The following is a 14,814-nucleotide window of genomic DNA, read 5'->3' on the forward strand; positions in this document are numbered from 1 at the left end:
CTTCAGTCCTCTTTCATAATTCCGGCTCGGGGATGCCCGAAGCCCTGGAGTGGAGGTTCGACATTCTGCCACCCTGACCCACCTTCTCCCATGGACAAAGGAGCCTGCCTGAATAATGTATTTGGGGTCAAAAAAGACCCCAAAAGAGCAACAGAGCACAGATTCACTACCTGCGCCTTGCAAGGGCTTCCCTGATAGCTCAGTTGGGTAAAGAATCCGCCTGCAATGCAGGAGACCCTGGTTTGATTCCTGGGTTGGGAAGATCCGCTGGAGAAGGGATAGACTACCCACTCCAGTATTCTTGGGTTTCCCTGGTGGCTCAGCTGGTAAAGAATCCGCCTGCAATGCAGGAGACCCTGGTTTGATTCCTGGGTTGGGAAGATCCGCTGGAGAAGGGATAGACTACCCACTCCAGTATTCTTGGGTTTCCCTGGTGGCTTAGCTGGTAAAGAATCCGCCTGCAATACAGGAGGCCTGGGTTTGATCCCTGGGGTCGGGAAGATTCCCCTGGAGAAGGAAACGGCTACCCACCCCCGTATTCTGGCCTGGAGAATTCCATGGACTGTATAGCCCATGTATAGCAAAGAGTTGGACCCCACTGAGCCACTTTCACTATGTCAGTATGCCTTGCAAATAACCTTCACACTTCCAACAGGTTTCAATGTTGTTACAATAAATTCCAGAGTGTGGTGTGTGAGTCTTTTCCTAACCCCTCATCATGTAGACACTGATCTATTTACAAAAGACTCCCTCTCTGCATCCCCTTGGAAGCTGTGGAGGGAATGTTCCTTCAGCCTGAAAGCCCTCCTCCTTATTCTTTCTCTCCACTGCTTTCTCCAGCCTAGCTGACTCCTCAGAAACTCAGCTCACCTAGAACACTTCCCAGAAAACCACCCACAGAGACTGTCTGCTTACTGATCCAGCTCCAGCCCCAGGCTCTAAGATCCAGGACCACTTGCTGGTCACTTGATGACTGTTTATTGTTGTTGTTTAACTGCTAAGTCATGTCAGACCCTTTGCAACCCCATAGACTGCAGCCCACCAGGCTCCTCTGTCCATGGGATTCTCCAGGCGAGAATGCTGGAGTGGGCTGCCATTTCCTTCTCCGGGGTGGGGGGGGGGTCTCACCAACTGAGGGATCGATCCCATGTCTCCTGTCTCACCTGCCTTGCAGGTGGGTTCTTTATGTCTGAACCACCAGAGAAGCCCCAAGGGACTGGTAATCATCCTCACTGAAAAAGCAAACGTCGTCAAATCAGCTCTGCCAAGAAAGCTTGTGTTGCTGGTAGTGATATCCCTTTCTATAACACAGGAATACTAGATCCAACCGCATTCCTACGCACCGAAGGAGTTTCCCATCCTTTCGAAAGGCTTTACAAGTGGCCAGAGCTTGACAACAGAAGACCCGAGTGAACACACAGCTGCTGCACGCAGGTCTGGGGACGTGGCCCCAGGTACAGAGGTGCTCCACTAGAGTGACTCCGGGCACAAATTCATGGTGCCAAGTTGGCGTGACATCAGACACCAGGTCCAGAGGGGGGACCGAGGGCAGGCACTCCTCACTATGGTGAAGCTTCACAGCAGGTAGGTCAGGCTCTTTCCTGGAAAAGCAGGGTGATCCAGTGCCACCTGGAGTGGCACCTTGTCAACAAAACCCAAAGGAGAAGATTCGAGATACGTTGCTATGTGACTCCGAGGCTTGCCTGGTGGTTTGGCGGTAAAGAACCCACTTGCCAATGCAAGAGATGCGGAGTCGGGAAGATCCCCTGGAGGAGGGCATGGCAACCCTCTCTAGCATTCTTGCCTGGAGAATCCCAAGGATGGAGGAGCCTGGCGGGCTACAGTCCATGGGGGTCGCAAAGACTCGGGAACATCTGAGCGACCAAAGACACACACGCGCAAGCTGTGAGTCTGAAAGACAAAGAGCTTCCAACATCCACCACGGCTCAAGGTGCCTTTTAAACTGTGCACACAACTTTGCAGAAACAAGAGTCGGGACAATAAGCCTAATGATCATGGCTACGTCATCTGTCTTCTTAATAGGCTCCTCTTTTAAAGGGGTAACAGCAGTATGGATTACAGAGGGAGAGAGCTGCTTTAATCGACAATGGGTAGACTACTCAAAAATAAACATTTCTCAGGAGAATCCTTCAGGGATTCTAGTTTAATTTTAAGACAGACAAACTAATTGCTTTACAGAATAGCGTTCTGCGTTCCTTATAAGGAGGGTTACTGCTCTGAATCACACAATCAGCTGTTGACTGGGCAGCTTGGGTTCAGATTTCTCGAGTCTGTTTCGTTGAGTGGCCTGAGCCGTGATAAAGGTGGATTGCTACGAGATTAGTCTTGGTGCTTGGAACATCATGATCATATTTTACTGCCGTTGAGTGTCTAATTATGAAAATCTTTACATATCCTTTGCTTGCTTGAGGAAAGACCCTCATTCATTTTTAACTATGCCTGTGAACATCTCTTACATTAGTTACAAAAACATGAAGCTGTTTCTCTTAAACTAGACGAGACAATTTTCAGTGCAAGAAACAAAAGCAACATTGATAGGAGGTTGTTTTTTTTTTTTTTTTGATTGACTTATTTTAGGTAAAATCACCATCCTCTCTAATATTCTATTTTTTAATGGAGTAAGCTCTTTGTCCCCTGATGGGCATATTTTTTTTTTCTTTTAATAAATTTTTTTTTTATTGAAGGATAATTGCTTTACAAAATTTTGTTGTTTTCTGTCAAATCTCAACATGAATCAGCCATAGGTATACATATATCGCCTCCCTTTTGAATCTCCCTCTCATCTCCAAAAAAATTTTTTTTCATTTATTCATATTAGTTGGAGGCTAATTACTTTACAGTATTGTAGTGGCTTTGGCCATACTTGAAATGAATACAACACTTCTTTCTAATTTTTTTCCCCTACATCAATACATATAAGTCACACGTATGTCTAAATGTATTAAAATATGTAAAGTGTGTTTTAAAGTCTTTCCTTGCAGGTGGGAGACTGAATCCCAGAGATGTGGGTTTTATCTTAAGAGAAAAATTTCCTCCTAACCCAAGGTAGAATGATGCTGTTTCTGGACTGAGGACTACATTTTAAGCAGAGAGAGTGGGAGACATTTTTACACAGCGTACTCGGAGTATGGGGTGGGCAGGGAGTTGTGGGTGCAATGGTTTTTTTTCCCCAAAGTCATAAAATTAGATGTCTCAGAATCTGCCCATGTGGAGAGAGACAGACAGAGTTAAGGAGCATAAAGGCAGTCTGCATCCAGCTTGCTCGTGGACCAGCAACATCTGTCTAAGATTCCGGAACCTGCAGAAGAACCACGTGCCTTGCATTTAACTTAACTTAGACCCTTTGCCCTTCTGACCACGAGCCTGACTGACCATCGAGTGAGCACCTGCTGGCTTCCGGCCCCCCAGTGGAGTGGGGAGAACCTTCGATCTCCGTGTCAGAGCTTCCCCGCCACGTGACAAGGTACAGCAGAGACAGCCCTAGAGCATGCACACAGACCCGCGCACATCTGTACGTGAGCAGGTGCGGAAGTGGTCAGGCAGCCTCTCCTAGCAGCGGGGGAAGCCCAGCTTCCTGCTCTTTAGGAAACCAAGGAGCACTGTGCTTCTAAGATGCCCCTGCAGCCTGACACCGGGGCCTTGGGGATCGGGCTCCAGGAGTCCCAGAAACCGCCGTCTTCCGCCCCGAGCTTTGAGCCCACCCCGGGCTGAGTGCTGGCCCGCTCCCCGACTGCCTGCAGGGCAGGGACCACACTCGGGCTTTCCCGACCAACACTGTTGGTTCCATGACCGTGTCTGTTGTCGACTGTGGTTTCTGACACTGCTGATGTCACTGAACAAGTCAACTGACGCTGTTATCAACAGCAGTGCTGAGGACTCCCCTTGCTGGCTCGGTGGACAAGCATCTTGCCTGCAGTGCTAGGGGACGTGGGTTCTGAGAGGGTAACAGGCAGGAAGGCCAGGGGTCTCCAAACGGAGGACATGGGCTGCAGGTGTCAGACATTTTTTTTTTATCTCTCTTTTAAGCATCAGGGGGAAACAAACTAGTGATATATATTTTTTCTCTTCTCTATACAAATTTAAAAAGAGGCTTCTCCTAAAATACTGTGTTGCCATAATGACACCTGTTTCCACCTGAAGTTAACTATTCTCAAACCTTCAGGTAACCAATGCATTTTTCTTAAGGAAATGTTTGTCTTAAGCTATGTTAATGTGCTTTGCATTTACCCCAGACTCTGTCTTCAGGTCGGTTCTGCATAATGGCTCAGAACCCACTTGACAAACCAGTGTAACACTCAGGCATTGTTCCCCTAATCTATGTAAACGAAACTATTTGTATGGTAACCTGCCTCTATACAGATTCAAGTCAATACGGATTCAAATCAATCGTTTTACCACCAAGGATGACTTGTCTGGTGCCAAGATTATCCCAAAATACATCTTATGGATGAGGGGCCTGGTCCCATTCTCTGAGTTTTAAGACATTTGTTTCTTTTATTAACAGACTGCTAACTGGAGAAGGAAATGGCAACCCACTCCAGTATCCTTGCCTGGAAAAATCCCATGGACGGAGGAGCCTGGTGGGCTACAGTTAGACCTGGCTTCACAAAACTGGAGAAGAGCCCACCATGAAGACCACCTCAAGCCCCCTGCATTAGCTGAACATGCCAAGTTCGGACCCCTAAACCGTAGTTAGCAAATCAAGTAACCGTTTTCCACCTGTTAGGGCGGATGACTAGCCCGCCTCCAGAGTAAACACTCTCACGGCACAAGAGAAGTGCCCTTAATGTGGGGCAGATGTCTTTAAAGGTCCCTGGGTCTGTCTAAGACTGGGGAAATTTTCAAGCTGTCTCTTTAATAAGGGGCAACCAACCCACATTTCAATAGGGAACTGGGATTTTTCCCTTCCCCTTGATGGAGGCAGATAAATCACCCCGATAGGAACTGGGCTTAGTTATCTCACTACTGAGAATGTGTCTGCAGAGAGAGACACCCCATGGCCATGGACACAGACATTTTCATCCACTTCTGCATGAGACGGGAGGTTCACAGTCCAGAGAGTTTCCCCATGGCTGGAGCCTGTGGGGTGCTATTGCTGTCAAAATAATGTGTTCCCTCCCGAAAGATGCTCATCATGGTGGGACTGGGAGTCCTTTCATCCCAGAGCCCGTGACCTGTGGGTACCAGTTGTTTTTCTCATCTTCCCAAACTCCCTTTGACCTTCTAATCCTTTTCCTTGCGCAGTTTAGGAGATGCAGACAAAGGAATTAATGCACACATACACTTTAAAGAGCAACAATGATATTTTTTATTTGATTGAAATTAGTCTTCAACGTCCACAAAGAGGGATGTCGCGGAAACAGGAGTAAAAATGTTTCTTGATATTAGATGGTGCTCTAAAAGCAGTCCCTGGAGCAATAGTATCAGTACCCCTTGGGGAACTTTTGCAAATAGAATTGATTGTGCCCTACACAGATGGACAGAGTCAGGAATTCTGGGGGTGCCCTCAGCTCTCCATCATTAACACTCTGGGTGCTTCCGACATGCAGGGAAGCTTATGAGGATTCAACAGGCTTTAAAAAAGGAACCCTCCACTCTCATACAATATTGTCAGTGATACCCAGTGTCACGTCTACATTTATATTTCATAGTTGAAACTCATTTTGTATTAAAAAAAAAAAAAACCTAGCCATTTTCTATTAAAAACACTCTATTTTTAAATTTTGGTTAATTGGCTTCCCTAGTAGCTCAGTTGGTAAAGAATCCTCCTGCAACGCAGGAGACCCTGGTTCGATTCCTGGGTCAGATAGATTCCCCCGGAGAAGGGAGAGGTTACCCACTCCAGTATTCTTGGGCCTCCCTCGTGGCTCAGCTGGTAAAGAATCCACCTGTGATGCGGGAGACCTGGGTTCCATCCTTGGGTCGGGAAGATCCTCTGGAGAAGGGAAAGGCTACCCACTCCAGTATTCTGGCCTGGAGAATTCCATGGACTATACAGCCCATGGTTTATTAACGGAATTGTTTACAAGGAGTGGTAAACTTATTCACTGTGTCTGTGGTTAATTAATTCACTCATTTACAAGTGGCGGTAAACTGATATACAAGATGAGGTGTGGTTAATTAATATCCGTGTGTGACAGTCTGCACGACTTTCCCGTCTTTGAAGGCTCACCTGAAGAACTCACAAAATGAGCAGACAGCTAACAATACTGGCACTGGGCTAGTATTAACAATACTCAGGATAATAATGAGTTTGGCAAGTTGATGGGTGTACACGTGAGACCTCCGTCATGCCAGACGCCAGGCCCTGATTATTTCATTTCAGCCTCAGGGCAGCCTTATGATACAGAGGTTCATACATCTGCGTCCGACCCAGAAGACATGGGCTGCCCCGTCGTGGACCAGTTCATCCCAGAGCACATGGCCTGTGGGTACCAGTTTCAGGCCCCAGGCTGGAAGAGTTCGTACCTTCCGCTCTGCAGCGGCCCCCGATTCATCAACACAGCTCCACCCGGGTTCTTTCTGGTCAAAGGCAACAGTTCCTTTTCGGCCTACTCGCAACTGCTTTGCAGAAAGACGTCTTTACCGTACGTATTCTGATTCAAGAGAATAAAGATAAACCACTGCAGCTACGATTGCAACTGAGCACCAAGGTGGTCCCCCAGGGCTCAGACCATGTGTGTGCGGGAAGAGGTCTGTGTGACCCACAGTGTGGGACCTGGGAAGGGGCGATGGGGAGACGGGCCTCCCTCCCTTGTGATCAGGATAACACCACTATGCCCAGCTCACTCACGTTTTGTGGGTCCAAGCCCGGTTCGACCAGCAGTGTGGCTCTGGGTGGAGGTTGTCTTTGTTCCAAGATGTCGCTTCTCATAAATCATGTGTCAGCGCCTGAGTCCCCAGCGTCTACCACCAGAAAGAGAGAAATGATGTTTGCTCTGGACGCATGAAAGGACACCCAGAGAACGCAAATGACGACACTGAAGACATTTGTAGGCATGCTCAATTCCAAAGCTTATATCTCAACTGTGGGATCAAAAAAGATCTTGCTACAATTTATGAGTGTCCTGCCTACACTTTGCCCTAAGATGGTGAAGAGTCTGCCTGCAACGCGTGAGACTCGGGTTCGATCCCTGGGTCAGGAAGATCCCCTGGAGAGGGTAACGGCTGCCCACTCCAGTATTCTTGCCTGAAAAATTCCACAGATGGAGGAGCCTGGTGGGCTACAGTCCATGGGGTCGCAAAGAGTCGGACACGACTGAGCAACTAACGCAAGACTTCTACAGAATCTGGCCTTGCATTTAGGTCTTTAATTCATTATGAGTTTATTTTTGAGTATGGTGTTAGGGGGTGTTCTACTTTCATTCTTTGACACGTGGCTGTCCAGGTTACCCAGCACTTACTGAAGAGACTGTCTTTTCTCCACTGTAAGTTCTTGCCTGCTTTGTCATACATTAGGTGACCATGGGTGTATGGGTTTATCTCTGGGCTTTCTCTTGGGTTCCACAGGTCTGTCTTTCTGTTTTTCTGCCAGGACCATACTCTTTTGATGACTGTGGCTCTGAAGTAAGAGAGTCTGATTCTGCCAGATCCATTTTTTCTTTCTCGAGATTAATTTGGTGACTTGTGGTCTTTTGTGTTTCCATACAAACTGTAAAATTTTTGGACATAAGTGGCAGCAAGATGTTTGTTGATGCACCTCCTAGAGTAATGAAAATAAAAATGAAAAGAAGCAAATGGGATCTAATTAAACTCAAAAGCTTTTGCACACCAAAGGAAACCATTAACACAAAATGCAAAGACAGTCTTCACAATGGGAGAAAATATTTGCAAATGAAGCAAACAAGGGACTAATCTCCAAAACTGGAGAAGAGAAAGGTTACCCCTTGCAGTATTCTGGCCTGGAGATTTCCATGGACTACAGTCCACGGGGTCACAAAGAAAGTCGGACACGACTGAGCAACTTTCACTATCTCCAAAGTATACAAACAGCTCATGTGGCTCAATATCAAAAAAACCCAAACAACCCAATCAAAAGCTGGGTAGAAGATCTGAATAGACATTTATCCAAAGAAGACATACAGATGGCTCAAAAGAGCACATGAAAAGATGCTTCACACCACTAGTTATTAAAGAGACGCAAGTCAAAACTACAATGAGGTGTCACCTCAGATCGGTCAGAATGGCTATCATCAATAAAAACCTACAAACAATAAATGCTGGGGGCGGGGGCGTGGAGAAAAGGGAACCCTCTCACACCGTTGGTGGGAATGTAAACTGATACAGTCATTGTGAAGAACAGTACAGAGGTTCCTTAAAAAACTGAAAATAGATCTACCCTATGATCTAGCAATCCCACTCCTGGGGATATACCTGGAGAAAACCATGATTTGAAAAGATACAAGCAACTCAATGTTCACAGCGACACTGTTTACAATATCCAAGACGTAGAAGCAACCTAAATGTCCATCTTCAGAGAAACGGATAAAGAAGATGTGGTATACAGAGACAACGGAATATTATTCACCATAAAAAAATGATGAAATAATGCCATACACAGCAATATGGATGGACCTCAAGATTGTCATACTGTGTGAACTAAGTCAGAGACAGAAAGACAAACATCATATGATATCTCGTATCTGTGGAATCTAAAAAAAAAAACAAAAATGATACAAATGATCTTACAAAATAAAAACAGAATCACAGATGTGGAAAAAATAAAAATAAAAAAACTTCTGGTTACCAGAGGGTAAGGGAGGGGGAAGGGATAAATTAGACCAGGACTGGACACATTTAGACACAATTAGACACATTTCTATATATAAAACACATAAGTAATAGGACCTATTGTATAGCACAGAGAACTCTAGTCAATACTATATAATGACCTATATGGGAAAAGAATCTAAAAAAAAGAGGGGATATATGTACATGAACAGCTGATTCACGTTGCTGTCCGGCAGAAGCTAACACAACACTGTAAATCAACTATACGCCACTGAAAATTGAAATAAAAAACTATTGGATAGTTTGTATCTAACCTATACAATCCTTTGGCCACCTCATGTGCAGAGTTGACTCAATGGAAAAGACCCTGATGCTGGGAGGGATTGGGGGCAGGAGGAGAAGGGGACGACAGAGGATGAGATGGCTGGATGGCATCACCGACTCAATGGTCATGAGTTTGGGTAAACTCTGGGAGTAGGTGATGGACAGGGAGGATTGGCGTGCTGCAATTCACGGGGTTGCAAAGAGTCCGGACAGGACTGAGTGACTGAACTGAACTGAACTGATACATTATAAAGTAATACAGTTTATGTTTCAACTATGTGTGTGTGCATGTCTGAGTCAGAATGTGTCTTGTGTGAGAGGAGATGCAAATATATACAAAATGTATTACTGACTCCAATATACATAAACTGTATTACTAACTGGGGACACACACACCACAGCTGAAACATAAGCTGTGTTACTTTATACCGCATACTTTAAATACAAACTATCCAATAGTTTTTTTTTTTGGAACAGGCAGGGTTTCCCTGACAGCTCAGTTGGTAAAGAATCTGCCTGCAATGCAGGAGACCCCAGTTCAGTTCGTGGGTCTAGAAGATCCCCTGGAGAAGGGATAGGCTACCCACTCCAGGATTCTTGGGCTTCCCTTGTGGCTCAGCTGGTCAAGAATCCACCTGCAATGCGGAAGACCTGGGTTCCATCCCTGGGTTGGGAAGACCCCCTGGAGAAGGGAAAGGCTACCCACTCCAGTATTCTGGCCTGGAGAATTCTGTGGATTGTATAGTCCACAGGGTCGCAAAGAATCGGACGTGACTGAGCGACTTTCCCTTTCACCGCACTTTCAGGACTAGGCCACCTTTCTGTCTCCACAGTCTGCCATATGCTGAACTAAGCCGGATCTCCGGCTTTCAGCTTAATCCAAAATGATTTTGCTTTTCTGGACTTCACAGCAGCTCCTTTGGCTCTGGAAGGGTCTCCTGGTGAGGTAGGTCTGGGCCATCTGTATCTCCCACCTAGACTGTTCCATCATCATTGTCGCCTCATTCACCCCACCCCCTGCCCTCAGTTCAGAGTAACCCTGGTAAAATGTGAGTCAATCCTCATCGTCTCAACTCACAACCCCCTGCTGCCTTCTCGGCTAGTTCAGTGTGAACAAAAGGGCCACAGCCCTGGGGTGTCCATCTATATGTCTCTCCTCTTGACGCCTCCTCCTGGCTCCCCTCCTGGACGCCCTGGGAAACCTGGCATTTCTCCGTCCCCACGGGCCCACCTTCAGCTCCCTACCGAGCAGGGCCTATTTATCCAGCTCTCCTCACTACCAGACTCAGGAGATCTTTGTTTGCCCCCTGGGGGCTCAGACGGGACAGAATCTGCCTGCGATGCAGGAGACCCAGATTCCATCCCTGGGTCAGGGAAGATCCCCTGGAGGAGGGCATGGCAACCCACTCCAGTATTCCTGCCTGGAGAATCCCATGGATAGAGGAGCCTGGCGGGCTACAGCCCATGGAGGTCACAAAGACTCGGACACGACTGAGCGATTAACACACAACGAAACGCCTAGAATCCAGGCCTTGCTGGGGAGCAGGGAGAAAAGGGCCATGCTCGTCAGAGGCTCCCAGTAAATGTTTGCGCCCTGAGTGAACGCACGGCGGGGACACACACCAGCACCCAGGAGACCAGTAGTAAACACCACACCACCCCCAGCCACGTGTGAAGCCCTGGGCATGAATGGTCAGCCCCTGAGGGTGGCCCGTGGGCTCCGGTGTAAACCTCCGTGCAGGTGGTTCTAACAGGAACAGTCGCACCCGCCGCATATTCATCCCTGTCTCGGGCTCTGCTCTTCTGTAATTGCCTCCCCTCCTTCCTCCTGGTCCTAAGACCTCTAATATTACGACCCCAAGGCCTGAGACCAAGGGGAGGAGCTGCCTTCCCGAGCTATTCTGTTTCACTCTCTGCAAAGTCTTTGCATCTCTCCCCCATGTCTACCCGACGGAATGCAGAGTTCCAGAGAAAAGCAAGGAGACGTAAGACAGCCCTTCTGAGTGAACAGTGCAAAGAGGAAGAGAAAGACAGTAGAATGGAAAGACTAAGATATCTCTTCAAGAAAACTGGAGACATCAAGGGAACATTTCGTGCAAGGATGGGCACGATACAAGGACACAGACAGCAAGGACCTCACAGAAGCACAAGAGATTTAAGAAGAGGTGGCAAGAATACACAGAACGATACAAAAAAGGTCTTAATGATCCAGGAAAGCACAATGGTGTGGTCCCTCACCTGGAGCCAGACATCCTCAAGTGTGAAGTCAAGTGGACCTTAGGGAGAACCACTATGAACAAAGCTAGTGGAAGTGGTGGAGTTTCAGTTTAGCTATTTAAAAATCCTAAGAGGTGATGCTGTTGAAGTGCTGCACTCAATATGCCAGCAAATTTGGAAAACTCAGCAGTGGCCACAAGACTGGAAAAAGTCAGTTTTCATTCCAACACCAAAGAGTGTTCAAACTACCGCACAATTGTATTCATTTTAATGCTAGTGAGGTTATGCTCAAAATCCTTCAAGTTAGGTTTCAGCAGTACATGAACTGAGAATGTCCAGATGTATAAGCTTGATTTAGAAAAGGCAGAATAATCAGAGATCAAAGTTCCAACATCCAGTGGATCATAGAGAAAGCAAGAGAATTCCAGAAAAAACATTTACTTTGGCTTCATGGACTATGCTAAGCCTTTCACTGTGTGGATCACAACAAGCTGTGGAAATTTCTTAAAGAAATGAAAGTACCAGACCATCTTACCATCTCCCAAGAAACCTGTATGTGGGTCAAGAAGCAACGGAAGTAGATGTTTTTCCTGAAGAGTCCCTTGGACAGCATAGAGATCAGAACAGTCAATCCTCAAGGAAATCGACCCTGAATATCCATTGGAAGGACTGATGCTGAAGCTGAAGCTCCAATACTTGGGCCACCTGATGCAAAGAGCAGACTCATGGAAAAGACCCTGATGCTGGGAAAGAATGGAAGGCGGGAGGAAAAGGGGATGACAGAGGATGAGATGGTTGGATGGCATCACCAGCTCAATGAACATGAATCTGAGCAAACTTGGGGAGATAACGGAAGACAGAGGAGCCTGGTGGGCTGCAGTCCATAGGGTTGCAAAGAGTCAGACAAGAATTACTGCTGCTGCGGCTGCTAAGTCGCTTCAGTCGTGTCTGACTCTGTGCGACCCCATAGACGGCAGCCCACCAGGCTACCCCGTCCCTGGGATTCTCCAGGCAAGAACACTGGAGTGGGTTGCCATTTCCTTCTGCAATGCATGAAAGTGAAAAGTGAAAGTGAAGTTGCTCAGTCGTGTCCGACTCTCAGCGACCCCATGGACTGCAGCCTACCAGGCTCCTCCGTCCATGGAATTTTCCAGACAAGAGTACCGGAGTGGGGCGCTATTGCCTTCTCCCCATGAATTACTGACTAAACAACAAAAACAAGGCACGTGACACATAATGTCATATTTTCCAGGCTGTGCCTTCCTCACAAAACTCACTTCGCTCGACAGCTACTGACTAAACCTCTCTCCTAAAATAATACTGCTGTTTGAATCAAAAGGCCAAGTCATGCAAAGTATGAGCTTTTTCTGCGTCCTGTGATTATGACGTTCATGATGCGATTTTCCAGTGATGTGTTCTTCCAGGAGCTGGAGAACCAGATAACTGGACAGAAGCCTGGTGCTTTTTCAGATGCTCTGCGCTGAGCAGAAATGTGCCTCCGAAACATGGTTTGGGTGCCCTGACCCCATCACCTTCACAACACATAAAAACATGCTGAGGTCATGCTGTCTTGAATCATCGTTACTGAAGACACACTCATACTGAACTAACCAATTACATTCCAAATGTCTCCCTTTTGTGCGTCATACAGCTGAAGCCCCACCTTCAAACACTGGTGTATCCTCTGCCCAAACTGCTGCGTTGTTTTAGGTAAAAATGATGACAAAACACCCAGAGGGTAGTTTTTTATACTGAACAAATATCAGCTGTACATAAAGTGAGTTTTTAAATAAACCATGCAAATACTTGTAACTAGAGTAAACAGCGCTATTTACAAATCAGTAGACTATTTCCATTAAAATATAAATGTTACACTTGCTGATATATACAAACACACTGTTGTCTAGTCAACTAAGTTGTGTCAGATATACATACATATATATAAAACATAGTTAAGGTATACACATGTATACAACTTTTTTATGTATTTACATGAATGTATCTAAAAGGATCATACTGAAATGACCAATTTGCTAAGTGACAAACTGGTTGCATAAACAGTGGTTATTTTTTGAAATCTGATCGTTCTCACTCAGTAGAGAGTTATGCTAACTTGCTCTGTACTAAGAATTATATACTGTTACAAACTGTTTTAAATATGACTGGCATATATACATACTAAAGTCCAGATGCCCCCAAAGAATTGACAAGATACTTCAAGGTCACAGAGCAAAGTAACTAAAAGTCAGGAGGCATTACTCTTAGCAACTGCATGGACTGCAGCCCGCCAGGTTCCTCTGTCTGTGGGATTCTCCAGGCAAGAATACTGGAGTGGGTTGCCATTTCCTTCTCCGGGGGATCTTCCCGACCCAGGGATCAAACCCAGGTCTCCTGCATTGAGGGCAGATTCTTTACCTTCTGAGCCACCAGGGAAGCCTGTTACTGTGTTAGGTAATTTCCATTACCACAAAAATCTCACGTGTATTTATATCTCGACTTGCTGTCTAACATTTAAAGTAGCTAGAAATGTTTAAAAGATTTAAACAACAGCTTCCAGAGTGCTGGGTATTTTTTTAAATCTATAGATCATTATGGTCAGCCTGTAGCCCCATACTTGAGGACTCTTGAGCTGATGGTTTGTGATCTGAGCATTTTAGCAAATATCTAACTTCAACGGCAAAGTTTCTAAGGTTGTCTCTGAGTCCAGCCTTTCTCTCATCTCAGTCTTGTTGAAAAGACTTAAAGCTTCTTAGCCTGATGAGGAGGGCGGTTTAGGCCAAGAAAGGGTGGGTGGGAATTCAAAGCCCTGAGTTGCAAGTAGAAGGCAAATGCTATTCTAACATAATTTGAACCTGACTAAACTGCCCGAATTTCAACTATTCTTGAGCAAAAACAGGAAATCTGAACCACAGCCAGAAGACAGATTCCCTGGAATACATGCAGAAACAGAGCGATTTCTCTACCCCTTGAAGCTGTACTGCGCTCAAATGTACAGCCCAGAAAATAATAAATAAATGTTTCTGGAACAAATGATGAGTTTTAAAGCACCTGCCATAAGAAAAGGACAAAGAAAAAAAAAAAAAACTTTACTTTCATATAAGAAGACACAAAATCAAATTGTCTTTTGGCTTAGGCCCTTCTTCAATTTTATGGAAGTCTCTCTTGAAAATAGAATTTTCTGTTGCTTTGGTTCCAACAGAAACCATCAGTTTTCTTTCACTTCCTGGAGTGCCACAGCGTCAAGAAAAGAGCCGGTTACCACGACTGCAGCCCCCAAAACATCAAGCCCTTAGCTTTCGATAAAGAAGCTAACCAGATAGTCGTTAAGGCCTCGCTGTTTCTTCAACGGCGGAGACACAATGCGGAATGTTTTACCCAACCTTCCTTTTTGCCGTCCATATCCTGCATTTCGGGGCTAAAGTCTTCTAGAAAGGCGAACATCAAAGAAGGTGAACTGCGGCAAGCGATGACGGGGATGTAGAGAGATCGGAGCCCTCATACCATGCCAGTGGGAAGGAAAAA

General features: G+C 46.0%; 1 long non-coding RNA gene across 5 annotated transcripts in view; it reads right to left on the reverse strand.

Annotated features, from left to right (window-relative positions):
• LOC133052266 (uncharacterized) overlaps window positions 1-14,814 on the reverse strand; it is a 462,497-nt gene that overhangs the window by 132,776 nt on the left and 314,907 nt on the right. For 4 of the 5 annotated variants that reach the window (XR_009692013.1, XR_009692010.1, XR_009692012.1 and 1 more), the window contains 3 exons: window positions 7,425-7,723; window positions 6,815-6,927; window positions 5,321-6,617 (listed from right to left, as the gene is read on the reverse strand). This is a non-coding gene — a long non-coding RNA (uncharacterized LOC133052266). Of the gene's footprint in view, window positions 1-5,320; window positions 6,618-6,814; window positions 6,928-7,424; window positions 7,724-14,814 lie in introns of those variants that run through there. The other variant, XR_009692011.1, reaches the window with a different exon arrangement.

The sequence above is a fragment of the Dama dama genome, chromosome X, assembly GCF_033118175.1.
Source record: "Dama dama isolate Ldn47 chromosome X, ASM3311817v1, whole genome shotgun sequence".
NCBI classification, from domain to species: Eukaryota; Metazoa; Chordata; class Mammalia; order Artiodactyla; family Cervidae; genus Dama; species Dama dama.